General features: G+C 38.1%; 1 protein-coding gene and 1 non-coding gene across 2 annotated transcripts in view; both read left to right on the top strand.

The window, feature by feature from the left end:
* LOC122794820 (protein mono-ADP-ribosyltransferase PARP14-like) overlaps positions 1 to 17,987 on the top strand; it is a 634,563-nt gene that overhangs the window by 560,408 nt on the left and 56,168 nt on the right. The window lies entirely within an intron of this gene.
* On the top strand, positions 458 to 623 carry LOC122795117. Its single transcript, XR_006363742.1, has one exon. It is a non-coding gene; the product is annotated as a U1 spliceosomal RNA (small nuclear RNA).

Here is a 17,987-nt window from a genome sequence, read left to right on the forward strand (position 1 = left end):
GCCATTCCTTTAGCCATTATAGACAAACACTTCATAGTCATGGTTTTGTATTGAAATGGGGCTGTATGAAGTTGGTTCTGATGGATCTTTACCCTATTTAGGTATTACATCTACCACTGCTTTCTTCCAGGATGCTGGTACTTTTCCTCCTCTTAAAATACTGTTAAACAAAACCCTCCAGATCTTTAACAGTATTTTTCCCCTTAGCTTCCAAACTTCCACAGGAATATCATCTGTTCCTGGGGACTTTCCTGTAGATTGGTTATTCATCACCATTTTTATCTTATCTCCTCCAATCCTGTTAGTAATTGAGCCTCATCTGCTTCTAACATTGGGATATTTATTTCTTTTATAAACAATTACATTTTTATCTTTTCTTGATGTCCATATTTCTCCACTTTAAACAAACTTTCATAAATTTTTTGAAATATTTCTAATACCTCTACAGAAGCTCTTGTTACTTTCCTTGCTATAGGATCCTTAAGCTTGGTGGCAGCCCTTTCTACTTCTGTTGCCTGAGTCATTGAACATTTACTTGGGTTGACTCCTATGATTTCCCCAAATGTGGGAAACTCAATTGCATAATTTATGGTAGTGGTGGACTGCCATCATGTAGTTCCCTAAACTTAAGCTAACAAACAAATCAGTTTTTCTTCTAGCATGCCTAGCTCACACTCCTGTAAATTTCTAAACAATGTTATACATACAATTCCCCAAGTCCTAACTGTGAAACAACCATTTACTCTCATAGTAATCTTATTTACAATACCTTTTCTCCAGATGCACTTCTTTTCTGTCTTTGTCACTATAAACACTCCTGTTGCTTTCCTTTCCGTCTTTCTATCTGAAACCTCTCCCTCTTGAAACACACTTCTTCTTTCCATCTTTCCGTCTTTCTCTCTTGAACTATCTCCCAAATCATGCTTCTTCCTTTCCTGTTTTTCTCTCTCTCGTACTTTCTTGAAACACTCTTCTTCCTTTACTTTCCATCTTTCTCCTCTCAAAACAGTCTTTTTCCTTTCCTTTTGTTTACTTTCAATGGACTTTGATTTGAGAAAGAAGACAGCCAATACTGACATTTCTGAACTCTTGGAGACAGGCATTGCCCCCCCCCCCCCCACACACACACACACACACCTAGTCTAGAACTTGTTGAAAGAACAGACAGGGTACAGTAGGACTTTTGTTATTAAAAGACTTCCTAAAGAAAATTAACTGTGCTTAAAATCATTTCAAGAACAGTAAACTGTCCAAAAACATTATGGTCTGCTTAGCAGTTTAGTTATTTGGTACATCATTTAAATGTAGCTTTTACTAATTTATGCAAACATCTGTGCCTGTAGTTTATATTAGATCTTGCATAACAAAGTTGGTTTTGGCTTACAATCCTTTCTAAAATGCTACATTGGTTACAATATTTTTAGACACTGCTAGTGACTAAACTGAGTACTACATCATCTTCCTTGCTTACTGTGGTACTTAAACTTAACTGAACTTCTCTGTTTCCACATAAGTCATTATTTAATTTAAAAAAATATATATTTCTCCATGGCTGTTTCCACTTTCAGTGGGATAGTTTTCAAGTTCATAACAGTGCATATGCCCACTATGCCATGGAAGGAGACTGTGGCTTGGTATAGGTAACCAATCATCTCTTCCAGGCAAGCATTGAAAATACTTGTACTATCTGTACGTGTACTGTGTGCTGTACAGCAAATACCTGTTTCTACTACCATATCCAGAGCAACATAATCTGGAACTGAATTTATACTGCTGTCTTTCCACACGTCAGACCTTTTTAAGGTAATCTTTCCACAACCACCAAACCCAGTATCCCACTTCCCAGTCTCACCCGGGTACTCAAATGACCAGACTGCACCCCCCCTTTTGCAAATTCCTGGATCCATCACTGCCTGCACATAGCCCTGACTTCTTGAAGGCATGAAAGCAGCTGCCCTTCTGCCAAACATGCCTCCCCAGGTTAAGTACTACAGTTCTCCCTGCCTTACTTGGGTCACCTGGGCCTTAATAAGGGATTCATTCTTCTACACCAGTAGTGAGGAATGTGTGTGTGTGTATACTTTTATGTAATTTGAGACTCAGAGTAGAATGGTTCTGGAACAACCTGCGCCTCTTTGTCTTGCTACTGTTGTGGTTGTGTATGTAAGAGAACTTAGAGAAATTAAGAAAAAAGATGTTTTTTTTTATATAGTAACACATCATTTTCCTTTTTACGTACTATGCAATCCCCATGCATAGTGCACTTCTTACTAAAGCACTAACTGCTGATACAACCATTTTAGAAATTTATATAAAACTAATAAAATAGCCTCATTTTAGACAATCAGTGCTTACATTTATCCTTCAATAACTTGTCATTATTAAGCACTTAAATCCACATATTGCAAACAGTTATTCTGTTTAGTCTTAATCTCCAGTTTGATTTAATATCACTTCTCAAATACGAGTTATCCATTTGCAATGTAACTTGAGTTCAAAAATTAACTCATGACCATATTGCTTTATTTTCACTGTATTACAAAGCTTAGAAATTGGACCAGTGACTTCTTACCTCATATTATAGTCTACTTTGTTAAACACATGTACATCTTAGGTTTTTTTGTTCCATGTTGTTGCCCTCTTCAAGCTCGGTTTTCATTATATAATCCAATAAAGTCACTTTTAATAGGGAGTTCTTTTTCTGGTATTGAATAATTCTCAGTTTCATATTTTTAATCTCTGTAATCATCTTTTTACCTGTGTTACTAACAGTTTGCACTTTCTCATTTTCTAATTATATATTTCTTAGCCACTATGAATACTAAAATTAGGAAGGCTTTCGCCTCTTTAGTACGTTATTTTACGTCAGCTCAACAAAAACATCTCTATTAAATTCTCTTCCAAGCATAAGGCTTAGCATATTGTTCACTTCAATTTCTACTGAAGTTACTCCATACATTCCCAAAATATATGCTCCCAAGAACCTCTTACTAAACCATCACATCTCCATTTTATGTCTATTTTCTGTGGGAATAGTTTTTTCAAGTTTCATGGGGATACAGAAATGTTTGTGCAAACATTTTCATAGAGAAATTCTACATTTTTTTCACTTTACTTGCATATCTAAGACCTGCTTTTCTCCAGTGATCATCTGTAAAAGCTTGCTTTAATAATTTATTCCATGCTGTTTGTAATTTTATACTGTATTGTCTTTTCAGATCTAATATTACCTAATATACTCACCATCCCCCTGCTATTCGCAGTCTGAATTAACACATTTTCCCTTTACCATCCTCACCTTCTTGTCCTATAGTACACTGATGACATGGTCCTATACTGCTTAAACCACTCACTCACTTCATTAACACATGGTCTTCAGACTTTCACTGCCTTTTTTTAGTAGGTTGAGAAGCAAAAAAAAAGATACTCAGTGCTTCGAAAATAGAAACTATGCCTTTTAGCTTGAAAGAGAAGCTCAACAGAACTCCTGATTTCCCAATATGTCATGCTCACAGAAACACTCAGAACAGTCTCTTTTCAAATATATTGGACTTTGATTAGACCTTTCACTTACTAAGAACTCCAGCTCTATTCAGTCTCATACCGCTTGCTCAGAGGTGACCTGTACCTGACATATAAGGCCATGTCAAACCCAGATTTGATGAATATGCTTCACCTCAAAAAATCTAGATCCCTCAGAACCACAAGGGCGGGAGACTTAAACCTTGACACGGTTATAAATAGAACGTGCTGGAGGGACAGATTCATCACCCAGAGACTCCCTATGCTGTGGAACAAAATCCCAGTACATGTGAGGCAGAGCACCTCGCTGGCCTTGTTCAAGAGGAATCTTGACCAATGGATGGGAGATCGCAGATATACCCCAGGGATTACTTCAGTGTCACTGCTTGACAGAGGCACAGAAAAATGATAGGCATAGTTTTTATTCAAACTAAAGGGGTGGCGAAAGCCAGATAACTATGGGCTAGGCTTATAAATGCCCTTGGGCAGATAGCCTAGTATGAACCTATGAACCTAATCAGTATATATCTAGACAAAACACACAAAAAGATTAACTCCCTACTCTTCCAACCACAAAATGTTCCCCCTTTCTTTCCCACTCCTCCAGTACAGCAATTGCCAACATTATCCTTCTCCCTTAGCTTCAGTTTGTTCTCCCCCTTGTGTCAATATCCTCTACAAAATACTCCACTACTATTCAGTCTACTTCAAATAAAATTAGTAGATAATGTTGTGCACACACCAAGAAATGTGCATTGTTGTGCAACTCTTGAAAAGCCAAATTACGTCTAGTTAGGCAAAGAGTTGACCGGCTTTTTGGATCGCAGTTCAAATTCCTACATGAGCAATCTGTCCTTTCTGTAACTTCCAAAATAAGACAACCTCCCATTTACAACCTCAGAAACCTTAATCATTCAGGTATTCTTTTTCTTAAAATCCCTCAGTCCGCACTCCATACCTAACAATGCATTTTCAGTATGGGGCCTCAAACTATGAGAATCCCTTCTATCTGAACTTAAAGACATCTCATCTCATTCCAAATGTCATGCTCTGCTAAAATCTGATGTAAAAATCAAGCTAAATGTACTTACAGTGTATCACCCAAAGCAGCACTTTACTGTCCTTTCTAACCTCTTTATATAGCAAATAACCATTACTAACTATCCTTGCACAATCTTACAGCATACTGAAGCTTTCTGTAAACATAGGGATACTGAATTTGTGTATGTATTGTAACTGCATACAATTAGTGTTACTTATATTTTATTTTCATTGTATCTGTACTTCAGTTTTACTGCAGCCTTCAGGTGTTTACCAAACACATGGCAGTAGTCTTAGCTCACCTGAGGCTGTAGGGGTTCTGAGTGTTCCAGTATCTGGACAACTTTTTTGCCACCATAATAAGAGAATCCTTTATATCAGCAAGAGATTACTTGGTTTGTTTGTGTTTCTTCTTAGACATATCATTAAATCTCAAAAAAAAAAAATCCAAATTGGAGCCTACTAGAACCATAAATGTTACTGGATGGCATCTGGACCACCCTTGAAAATTGCAAAATTACTGATTGATGGAATTCTGTCACTGAAGTCCATCATACCTAAACCTCTTCAGATAACCTCTCTTCCAGATTCCTTGAGGTTATAGGCATTAGGCTGCCATAACTCTAATCTCACTTGTTAGATATCACATGAGAATACTTCAGTGGACACTCAGTAATGTTCACCATCGCTGTTGCAGTAATACTAACTGATGGGACATATCCTGCAAAGGATACCGTAAGTCTAGTCAGTCAACCAAAGCTTAGGCATGCCTTAGACCTATGCACAAGGCTACATGCTTAATACTTAATGGAAAAAATCCTCAGAATCTTCTTAATGCCAGTTCCCGAAGCAAGACTCCATCTGAATCTCAGTTTGTTAGCCATGCAGAAGGATTCGTCTACTTTTGCTAAGGACAGCTAAATACCCCATTGGAGACCCATCCTTTTTTGTTGAGTTTTTCTGTAGGAACTTGATATTTTCATGTCATCAAAGAGATGGAAATATGACTACAGTTGACAGATCCCTTTTTAAAGACAAGTGTATCAAATGTCTTTTTTTTATTTGAGCTGACCATAATACTAAAGAGCATTCTGTTTGTCAAGCCTTTGTACCTAAGATCCTAAGAAGCATTTGTCATCTCTTAAAGTTATTTTAGAAAACAGATCTATAGGTTCTCACACATGCTAAGATGCAATCAGAATCCCACTCCTTTCATCTCTCTACAGCCAAGAAAAGTCAAAAAGTAGAAAGAAGACATATTTCTTCCTCCTTCTATCTCCAGGTTAGCGTCAGATGTCTAAGTTGGGACTAATGATAAGTCCACAGACCATACAACATTTGGGACTTTTCTCACTGTTAAGACCCCTTTGGAGGTTGACAAGGTACAGGCAGCTAGCAGAACCCAGAATTTATGTAAACAGTCCTGACTTTGTGATTTATTGATCTTTACTGTTAAAAATAGGTGCAACTGTGAGCGATAGTGAGCAGAAGCTACTGTGCATGCAATGTGAAGAAATTCAGGCCATGAAGATTAAGCTGAGGTTGGTCATTTCAGATGGATCTGGAGGCATTCCTGAGATTTTAGTTAATGAGAATTTCCTAGACAGCCTCACTGAGCTATGTTCTGAGTATGCTCCCTCAGTCGTTATTTCTTTGGATATCTCAAAGAACAGAAAACAAAACACTACACATATTTCCTCTCCTGCTGCCTCTACGCCTAGGAACCTTCAACAGGAGGGGTACAACTTTTCTCAGAGATATTTTAAAGCTCAGGTGTTTTTGAAACCTACCCAGTTTCAGTCATCTTTTGCACTTATTCCTTATAAAGGATAAGGACAGTATGGCCATGGAAAGAACACCTACACTTTTCCATTTTTGCCTGTACAATTAATCACCAGACCCACATGATTAGGTACAGAATATCAGTTTTTGGTAATATGTCTAAGTTAATTCCCAGACAACCTGACTGTGACACTGGATCTGTAAAATATGCATATTTCAGCTACTACTCAGGTGACAATTTACTCCCTCAAGTGTGAATGTGATTCTGCTGGTGACTTTTCTAGTGCAACTGCAACTGGATTAGCTTTAAGAAGATTTTTCTGGCTTTGTCTTCAGTCTTTTCCTGAAAATGTTAGGGCTAAACTGTTGGTTGCAAACAAGGACAACTTATGTAGACCTCTTACTGCTGAATTATTTTTTTAAAACCTGGAGGAATGGGGAACAATAATGTGAGGGTTTATACAACTTTTTTTCTCCTATTCCAAAGTTTCAAAGAAACTACCCTTCTAAACCTGACCTCATTTTTGCAATTCACCAAAGTCTTCTCAGCAGAAACGTAAAATGTCTTCTAAGAAAAAAATGACAGAACAAACCTATTTGAAAGAGTCCATAGGATCCTTCTCAGACAAAACTTCTAAATTCTAACTGTCTTCTTCCTCCCTTTTCCCACCTCAGCTTTTCTCCCTCCTATCTTTCCAGCAAACTTTCTGTTAGTCTTCACCTCTGGAGAGCAATGACAACTGATTCATGGGTTTGGACATCTTCAGAAATGGGTACTAAATTCAGTGAAATTCCCTTCCAGTCCCATTTGGAATTCCACAGGTCCCTTCAAACCAACATCTGTTTTCCCCAATAATTTTTTGAGCTTTTCAGTCATAGTAGTAGAGGTTGTAACTTGCTATCTAAAAGAAAAGAGATTTTATTCCAGATTTGTCCTTGTTCCAAGAAAAGAAGGTACTTGGAGATCAAATCTGGACTTTTCTATTGTGAATACATTTTTTAAGATTTCCAAAGTTCAAGATACTAATGGTCCCAACTCCTTTCACTCTGATTTTTCCAAGAGAGGTGTTGGTTATCTTGGATCTTTAGGATGCTTACCTTCATACCCCTATTCATCCAGATTGCATGACTTTCAATTTACTACTTTGCCTTTGAGGCTTTCCACTGCACCAAGGGTATTCACAAAGTATCTAGCCTTGTTATAACATTCTGCAGACTCCAAGGTATTCACATCTACCCTCATTTTGATAATGACTTTATTCAGTCCTCTTGGCTTTAAAGGATTCTTCATGATTTACAGTTTACTCTGTCTGTTTCACATACTGAGGTTCACTGTGAATTTGCAAATCCATTTGTTTGTTTGATAATCATATATTACCAATGTACACAATTTTTCCTTTTTTCTTATACTGAGGAACTTTTCTCCACGGGCCTCCACTGAAAACGGGCTGTGTATGGCCCAGTAGACTTTCCCGGTTAACAACTGCAAATACATAAATAAATAAATTCTATATCCCACTCAGTCTCTGGTGTTTCTGGAATGCCTTTTCAATGCTGCCACCATAGCATTTATTCCACTCTTGAGAAAATCCAATTCTTGACAGACTTCCTTTCGTCTCTGAAAAATCTAACCATGATCTTGGCAAGATGAATTCTGAGAACCCTCGGGTACATGGCAACTAGTATGCACATTTATGCTTGTACCAGACTCCACATGACAAAGTTTAGTGGGACCTAATATCAGTTTATGCATAATAGTGTCACTCTCTTTCTTTTTTAGTGCAGCTCTTGCCCTTTGTGAAGAAAGAACAGTTTTAGTAGATCAGCTAGATAAAAGTCAGTCCAGGGGTTCCTTTTCTCATTCCCTATATTCTTCAGAAAGTCTCAAGAGATGCCTCAGACATTTCCGGTGGGGTGGGGGGGGCTTGTTCAAATGGTTTAAAAGTACAGGGAGTCTGGTCACAACAGATGATTAGAGAGCTATTGGTAAGACTGATTTTGATGGCATGACTGATTTTCTGTTTCCTTTACCTCCTTGGATCAATCCCTACCAAGGAATGGTGGAAGCAGTCATACAAGAGAGAGCACATTGACTGCCATTGGAGTCCCCACCACCTGACACACAGGACAGAGATGTCAGTTATTCCCAACACCCCCTCCCCCCGATGACTCCAGATTTGGAGTGCTCCTAGTAATGATGAAAAAAATGGGGATGACCAAATATCCACTTGCACAAGATATTCCAGTCTCCTCTCCCAACCTCCTATTTGGGGTTTATTGCAGACAAGATAATCTGCTTTTGTCTCATGGAGGTTTGAGAGATGCCATATTTTTGGACACCATCTCTAGGAGAATGGAGAGGATCTTCCAGCCTTTTAAGGATTGGAACAGTTGGGTCCAGAATCCAGTAACTGATTCTGTTCTCATGGCAGCAGCCCTCAGAAAGTCTTCTACTCAGCAGTGCCATACAGTACATCCCCTAATGAGTCCAGGGCTTTGGGCTGCTTCATAAAATGTCCATATGTATCCTCCACATTTTCAAACACAGAGCTTAACTACCTTTCTTGTATGTTGTCATTTTCATTGTGAGCCTGCTGATGGCATGACTATAAGAATCAACCAGAGGTGTTTAGAAAAGATTGGGAGGAGAGCAGAGCTGGGTCATAATCAAAGCCTAGCTCAAATTTTCAATTGCTCCAAAGCACTGTCTGGTTAACTGACTTGCTTATTGTGACATAATAGGTAAATGAAGTTGGAAAGATTCAAACCCTGCATCCTTGTCACAGGAAGCAGCTCACTGGCAAGTCACAGCTTTAGTCCTCTGTATTAACTGCCAGAGTAGCAGTTTTTATCCAAATGCTGAAACCCTTTACAATCCAGTCTTGTAGAGAAGACTGCATCACAGTAATATGCAACAATGACTTTGTAATGGATGATGAAGATCAGATGGTTCTGATCATCACGCCAAGTAATGCAGACTGTATGTCCTAACAAATTTCAGCTCCTTTGCATTTGTTGGTGGCTGTAAAGAAGGTACTACAGAAATATATTACAAAAATACAACACCTTTAGACTGGTATTATATGGCCCAGGCCTATTAATGAATGAATTAATTATTTAGTGCAGTGAATAAAGAATTAATTATTTAGTGCAATCAGTAATGCAGAGCAGTTAAAGACTATTATAAATGCTACAGCAGTTTTTGTTCAGCAACTCACAAGTCATACAAAAATGAGAAATATTATTGCATACAACATACTGTATTTTTATGGGGGGTTGCTTCCAGGGCATGTGCATCACCTGTTTGACCATCCTATGTCTTCTCTGTCATGAAGAATATCTATCCTATCTGACATCACTCACTACAGATCTGACCTACTTGAATTGATAATAATGCTGTATTGTTGCAGTATACACCTCCAGAGTCTACAGACCCAGATCTTGGACAAATGAGGCGCTGCGCAGGGTAATGAGTCAGACCCTTGACAACTATACCAATATCTCATTACTTGGCTGTCTCTCTTCACTTACCTTAAACACTATTCAAACCTGTCAGTATACATCCTGTGTATACCATTTCTTTCATTACTTTTACAATTATCACAGAGATTTGGATTTCATTTAAAACTTTTATTTCAAATTTTACAGAAAAAAATACTGACAGACATTTTCTAAATGAAACAAAACACTGTCACATTGAAACAGAAAACAGACTGAGCATGGGAAACAGCAAACTTCTATTTCCCTGAAATTCTCATTTAGTGAAAATGCATCTGCCAACCCATTAAACTAAAAGAGACGTGCTGGGATTCAAACTCAAATAGCAGATAGTGTAGTACTAATTAGAGTGTACATGAAGGGTACAGGAATTCAAAAGACAAATATATAACACATTTGCTAACAGCATAGGACAGCCTACTGGATACAAATGTCCTTTTTCAGGAGCAGCCCAAGAGTACTGTCTGTTGAAGTAAATAGGTAGAGTTACAAAAAAAAAATGGTTGAAGGAATCAAACCATGTACTACAAGAAGCAGCTGCTTACCCGGTCATAGCCTACTCATTTGCACTTAGTGCTAGACAAATTGCTGCAGCTCAAACACACTGCATTTCACACCTGTATATCTGCAGCAAACAATCTAAATTAAAAATGGAATCATGGTTAAAATATCGATAATATCCCAGGCTGCATTCTAAATGGATTAAAACAGGAACTAGCTGCCCTGTTGGATACTCTTTTTTAATCACAGCCTAAGCACTGGTTTTATACTTGCTGAATGGAAAACAGCAACCATCATCCTGTTACATAAAGGAGGTGTCTCCACTGACCCTGGGAATTACAGACCCATAAGCCTCAAGGCTATGGAAAGAATTATCATGGACCTTATCAACAAAGATATAGGAGGCCTCCGAATGCTTGACCCGACCCATGTGGGTTTGATAAAGGGAGATCCTGCCTCTTGAACTTCTTGGACTTCTTTGAGACAGTCATCAAAGTCCTGGAGGAAGACAAATCCATGCATATGGACTATCTGGACTTGGCCAAGACCTTTGACACTATTTCACACTCAGGCATCATTGACAAACTCACCCAGCTGGAAATCAGCTTAGGGTCTGAATGGAGAGATGAAAAGTCAGCAAGCAAAGGAGAGTAGCAGTGCTGAAAGTGAATTCATCCTCAAGTCTTGGTGAGTACCTTCTTGAGATGGACCCTGTTTTCACAAAATCTCACCAAGGTGACACTGTTATATAGTCTGCATTTATATAGAATATATCATGGACAGAAGTAGGTCAAAAATTAAAAAAAGATACCTGGGTGCACAATACCCAGGATAAAAAAGTGCCCAAACCTGGTAGGCGCACTGGTGCCAGGATTGGAAAAAATGACAGTGTAGAATCCTCAAAATACAGAAACATTCCTACAATGGGGCCAGGCCAAGCTCAGGGGGAGGATGGCCTCCTGTTGTAGAAGGAAGTTGCAGTCCAATAAAATCCCAAAAATTTATAGGCCAATAAAGACAATAGAGTGGACCATTGAGGATGAGAAAGAAATTATCTATTGTTACTATCATGCAAAAAGCCCAGAATTTCCAGACACAAGATATACAAAAAGATTGAGAGAAATTGGAGGAGAGAAAAATACTTCCGCAAGAAAAACTGTCAGAAGCATCAAATAAAAATTTGTGTTCGTTAATATAACAGATTTGTAAAAAAACAGTATATAGACCAAGAAACTTTGATCTGTTTGGAAAAAGAAGCATCTGAGGAAGTGCGAGAATATAAACAAAACCTAGAGATTTTTGAAAAGTATAAAAAAGAAATATGGACATGGGAAAGAAAGAGAGATATGATATGGTGCAATATTTATGCAAAGATGAAAGTCAAATTCATCATTAGAAAGAAGGCAGCCCCAAAGATATTCGAAGAGAAATACTGGCAAAGGCAGCAAGATATGGAAAATTTCACAATAAAAAATAATATAACAGAAGGTATGTAGAAAAGAAGATTAGTAAAGTAGAAGTTAAAAAAATATAAGTTGAAGTTATGGAGTACCTGTGAAGTGAAGAATTTGGTGTAGAAGGTCTAATACAAGTTACATCACAGCATGATGGAACGAGTCCCCAAAGTGAGGATAAACAGGAAGATCAGCTGTCCACTGGTTTGGGAAATTATAGATCCATCAGTCTAACTAGCCTGATCTGCAATGCCATAGAATGGATTATCATGGACCTCCTTAACATAGACATTGGCAACCTGCAAACAATTGACTCCACACAGTTTATCTTTGTCAAGAGGAGGTCATATGCCTGTTAAATCTCATTGACTTCTTTGAGACCGTCACCAAAGAAATGGATGAGGGGAAGATGGTGTCTGCCTATGGTTACCCTCTTTCTTCTTCTGTTTTGGTAAAACAGTTCCTGAAAGAAGTGTTGAGACCCCCTTGCAAGCAAATTCCTCCTTTGTGGGATATCAACTTATGTTGTGAGAAAATTGACATAACCACTTTTTCAGCCAGCAACTCACACTGAGCTTAAGTTCTTAACATGGAACACTGTTTTGCTTATTGGTCTGACATCAGCAAGGTGAGTTTCTGAGCTGCAAGCACTCATGGTGGAACACCCTTACCTTATTTTCCACAAGGATAGGGTTGTACTGAGTACTTATTTTTCTTTCATGCTGAAAGTCGTTTCAGAGTTCACTCTTAGTCAGTCCATTAATCTCCCTGTGTTCTTTTCAGAACCTAAAGGAGAGAGGGTGCTTTGTACTTTGGATGTGCATCAGCAGCTCAGGTACTACCTTGACAGAACAAAGCCCTTTAGAAAGGCCAAAAGGCTTTTTATTTCCTTTTATGACACCAGAAACATGGCCTCAAGATGAATGCCAAAAATTGCATCATTATCCCCTTTGGGGAGAGTGATGTCCTCACATATTATCACATTAATAACAATGTCCTAAGTATGCAATCATTAGTGAGGGATTTGGGCACCCAGGTTGATAGCAACCTGACTTTTTGACCACCATGTTGCTCCCGTTGTATGGAAAGCTTTCTATATGGCCTACTTCATGGATAAGAGTATCTCATCCAGGGACAGAGAGTTCATAACATCCCTGTATTCTTCCCTTATAAGACCCATCATTGATTACATTGCCCGCTTCGGCATTTACCTTGCAAAGCACATGCAGCAGCTGGAGAGACCACAGAGGTTCCTCACCAGGAGAATTCAGGACCTCAAACATCTACCCTACACAGATAGGCTAAAAGCCCTGTCCCTCTACTCAGTTTCATACAGACTCTTCAGAAGTGACCTCTGTCTGGCATACGAAGCAATCTCAGATCCTGCCTTGATGGGACTGCTGCATATCCGCAAGTCAAGCTCCACTCGAGTAACCCATACACACGACTTCAACCTGGTCTGTGATATTAGTAAAACTTGTTGGGACATATTTGTGTCACAGAGACTCCCCCATCTGTGGAATAATCTCCCTCTCCACTTCAAGCAGAGTACCTCGTTATCCCTTTTTAAGTGCAACCTGTTTAACTGGATGGGAAACAGAAAATACCTGGGTTTCCACCTGTGGCTCTGCTGCATAGGGGCTTTGGGTGCTGACTTGTCTAAACATGATCTAAACTCTTGGCTAGGCTTATAAGGGCCTCAGGGCCAGTAGCCTAGTAACTTCCTATGATTCTTTGATCAGGAGATATCTGAAGAAGAAATATGGAGATAGGAAATAAAAAGAGATTTAATATGCTGTACCATCTATGCAAAAGAGAAAGCAAAACTAATCAATACAAAAAAAGTAGCACCAAAGTTATTTGAAGAGAAACACAGGCAAAGGAATCCAGACATGGAAAATTTTACAATACAGAAAATAAGAAGACAGAGGAAAGTAGAAAAGGAGATTAGTAATGGAGAAGTTAAAGAAATTGAAACTGAGGTTTTGGAGTACCTACGAAGTGAAAGATTTAGTGTAGAAAATATAACTCAGAAAGCACCACAACAGGGAGCAATTGGTCAGGTGCCATATGAAGATATTTTGGAGCCTTCCACAGGAAACAAGTATAAACGTTCACTTGAAGCTGGACAGCAAGGGAAGGAACAGGAAACTGTGGAAACTCTGATGCAGTCAGTGTTGAGGAATGATAGGCTAGTGAGTTCCGATATGACAGAGCAACGTATGACACAGGATGAAATTGAAGAGAAAAAAAATGTGCCCTTACGTTAGAAGAAAATGAGCTAAAAGAGTCGCTTGATTTAATAGAAGTAGATAGATATATTAAGATCAATGAAAGAAATAGACTGTAGAAGGTCAATAAAACCCAAAAACTCAGAAGTTTGATAAAACAAATGAACACAGTAATTAGTACTATTCATAGAGATCTGTGTAATATAACAGAAGTAAACAGGATATATTACTGTGCAGCTAAATTAATAAGAGATAAAATTCTATCGCAAGAACACAGGGTAGTAAGGGACAGGAAGGGGAGAAATGGAATACCATCATGGAAGTATCGAATAGAGAAAACTGAAAAGCAGTTAAGCCAAGAAGTGTCATTGTTAGAGGAATATAGAAGAGGAAACAGATCAACAAAAATACTCAGAAAGATAGATGAGATAAAAGCAATGCTCAGTATTATAACGGATGAGGATCTATCATTCACTATCACAAACAAACAAACAATGAAATAAAAATATCAGCACAGGCAGAAAAACTTAGAAGATAAACAGATAAATATAAAGGAAAGGTACAAAATAGGCAATTTATTGATGACCCCAAAAAGTTTTATAGAGAACTGGGAAACAAGGTAAAAGGAAAAAAGAGCACCCAAAAATAAGAAATAGATACATTTTAGAGAAGTATTTATGAAGATCCTGTGGAACATAACAAAGATGCTAAACGGATAGAGGAAGTAATAGAAAGTATAAGAAGTTCAAAGGTACAGGATATGAAATGGGACAAAGTAACAACTAGAGAGATTTAAACAAAGTTAAGAAAAGCTTCTAATTGGAAAACACCAAGCCCAGATGCAGTACCTAACTTCTGGTGAAAAGTATTAACATCTTTGCATGAAGATTTAGCCATGAGTAAAAACTATTTATATGCGCACCCTGAACAGACACCAACCTGGCTAACAACAGGAAAAACAATGTTCCTACTTAAGACTGAACCTGCAAGCTACCCAAAAAATTATAGACCAATACTTTGCCTTCTGACGACATATAAACTATACACTGGAATTGATGCCGACAGAGTATATGGTCATTTAGAAGAAAACTCAATCGTGGCAATAGAACAAAAGGGCAATAAAAGAAAGTCATATGGACCAAAGGATCATTTGTTTCTAAATAAAATCATAATGGAGAACTGTAAAAAAGGGGAAGAATCTAAGTATGGCACAGATTGACTACAAAAAAAGCTTTTGATAGTATTCCACATTCATGGATAAAAATGTTTAAGATACATCTTATACTGATCAACTACATTGCAGTGACCATGAAACAGTAGCAGACCACTTTGCAATTAAGCCGTGATAAAGGGCAAATTATCATTCCAGAGATAAAAATCCAAAGGGGGATATTCCAGGGTTGGCTCCCTGTCACCTCTGCTATTCTATCTTGCCCTTAACTCATTAAAGCTGTCTACTTAACAGATTAGGTCATGGATATAATTTGGCTTCTAGAAAACAACAAAGTAAATGACTTCTCATCTTCTCTTCGTCGATGATTTAAAACTGTATAGCTCATCAGATGAGGAACTGAAAGCACAACTGCAAGTTGTCAAAATGTTTTCGGATGATATAAGAATGTCATTTGGTCTTGATAAGTGTGCAAAAGCAACCTTTAAAGCAGGAAAACTGCAGCACCAAGAAAACATCAGTTTGAGACAAGAATGTGATCTAAAAGAACTTGAGCAAGAGGAAGTATATAAATATTTGGGAATTGATGAAGGATCAACCATAAAACATGAACAAATGTGAATAAAACTTAGTAAGGAATATTTTAGAAGACTTTAATTAATCCTGAAAACAGCATTAACATCTAGTAACAAAATCCAAGCTATAAATCAATTTGCTCTTCCTGTCCTAACGTATAGTTTTGAAGTGACTGACTGTCCCCAAAAACGTTTTGGATAGATTAGATAGGAAAACAAGAAGGATGCTTCATGCACACCAAATGATTCATAAAAATCAGTGCATACCGAGATTATATATTCCCAGTTCTGAAGGAGGGATGGGCCCCCTTGAAACTGATTACACTCATAGATCTGCAGTTGTGGGACTCCACACATATCTGATGACCTCACAAGATCCAAATGTAAAAGTTTTGAAACATGAGGAGAATAAATCTAAGATGACTTCCCTGATTAGTCTAGCAGAAGCATATCGGCATCAAGCAAATCAAACCAGAAGTAGATACAAATCTGGCAGCAACTGAATGTGCCAAAAAAACAAAAGAAAGAATAAAAGGGGAAGGATCAGATGAGAAGGCAAGAAATGTGGAAAATGCATAAATATAGTTGCAAGTATAGAAAACTTCTGGGAGAACCTTATGTTGATCAGGAACAAATGCAGAAATGGTTAAGGAGAGGTGAATTCAAACCCAGAGGTGAAAGGTTAATATTATTGGCCCAAGATAGTGGACTACGTACACATTGGTTTACAAAGTCCATTGAGCATGTGGGAGAAACAGACAAATGTAGGTTTTGTAAAACAGAATTGGAAACAATCGCATACTTCATTGCTTGTTGTGACATACTAATGGCAGATGGACTGTATACTGAAAGGCATAATAATGTGGCAAAACTGTTGCACTGGGGATTGTTCAAACATTATGGTATTGAAGTGGCTGAAAAACACTGGAAACATGAGCCACAAAGCATCATAGAAAATGATGAAGTCTACATCATATGGGATCACCCATTACCAACAGTTCAAAAGATAGATGCTAGAAAACTGGATATAGTGGTCCATGAAAAGAAGATAAAAGTAGCATTGATCATTGAAATCATCACACCCAGTGACTACAGAGTCTTGCATATAGAGAGACCCAAAGTCTTAAAATATCAGGATTTGCAGGCAGAAACGAGAGCTATGTAGAAGAAAGATACCCAGACAGTTCCAATAGTAGTAGTAGGAGCAATGGGTCTTATAAAAAAAAAATCTACAATCATATTTAGATATGTTACCAATGTATGTAACCCCATATGAGTTGCAGAAGGAGTCATTACTGGGCACATTACAGGTGCTACGAAGAGCACATCTGGTTGATATCAAAGATTGAAACAATACTATATTCATGAACTTTAATCGGACTTGGACTTAAGAATGGGGTCCATTCCCATCATGGTAATAGAAACCCAAAAGACTTGGAGAAATTAAAATAAGTGACTGGAGATCAACCTGTATATTGTCAGGTGGGTTGCAAACTGGTTCACTGATACAATGCACACAGTTAGAATAGGTGACTCTACCTCTACCAGCAGACCTGTAATCAGTGGTTTTACCCGGGGATCGGTGCTGGGGCCCCTATTGTTTTGAATCTATTTCTCGGAGGTACAGGCTAAAACAGAAGGCTAATGGCTGACAAAGTTTGCTGATGATTGCAAACTGGGTGTAGTCATTGAGTCCCCATATGATGTCAACATCCTACAAGAGGGACTTACACGTACAAATGACTGGTGTCAAAGTCATTGGCTAAAACTCAATACAGAAAAATGCATTATCATCCCCTTTGGCAAGGGCACTATCCCTGCAGATTACCACATTAACAACAACATCCTAAGCATGCTGTCAGTGGTGAGAGATTTGGGCACACAGGTAGACAGCAACGTTTCCTTTGACCACCATGTCTCCACAGTGTTAAGAAAGCTTTCTGTGTCACCCACCTCATAAAAAAGAGCATAGCTTCCAGAACAAAAGAGGTTATAACCCTCCTAATACTCTTCACTCATCAGGCCAATATTAGAATACAATGTTCCCTTTGGTATGTACCTTATCTGGCATCTGCAGCAACTGGAAAGATCTTAGAGGATTCTTACAAAGAAAATTCAGGGTCTTCAGCATATGTCATACGTTGACAGACTGAAATCACTGTCACTATACTGTGTATCTTACAGACTATTCAGGGGAAACCTGTGTATTGCA

The sequence above is a fragment of the Protopterus annectens genome, chromosome 2.part1 (genome assembly GCF_019279795.1).
Source record: "Protopterus annectens isolate FY-2018-M chromosome 2.part1, PAN1.0, whole genome shotgun sequence".
NCBI lineage: Eukaryota > Metazoa > Chordata > Ceratodontiformes > Protopteridae > Protopterus > Protopterus annectens.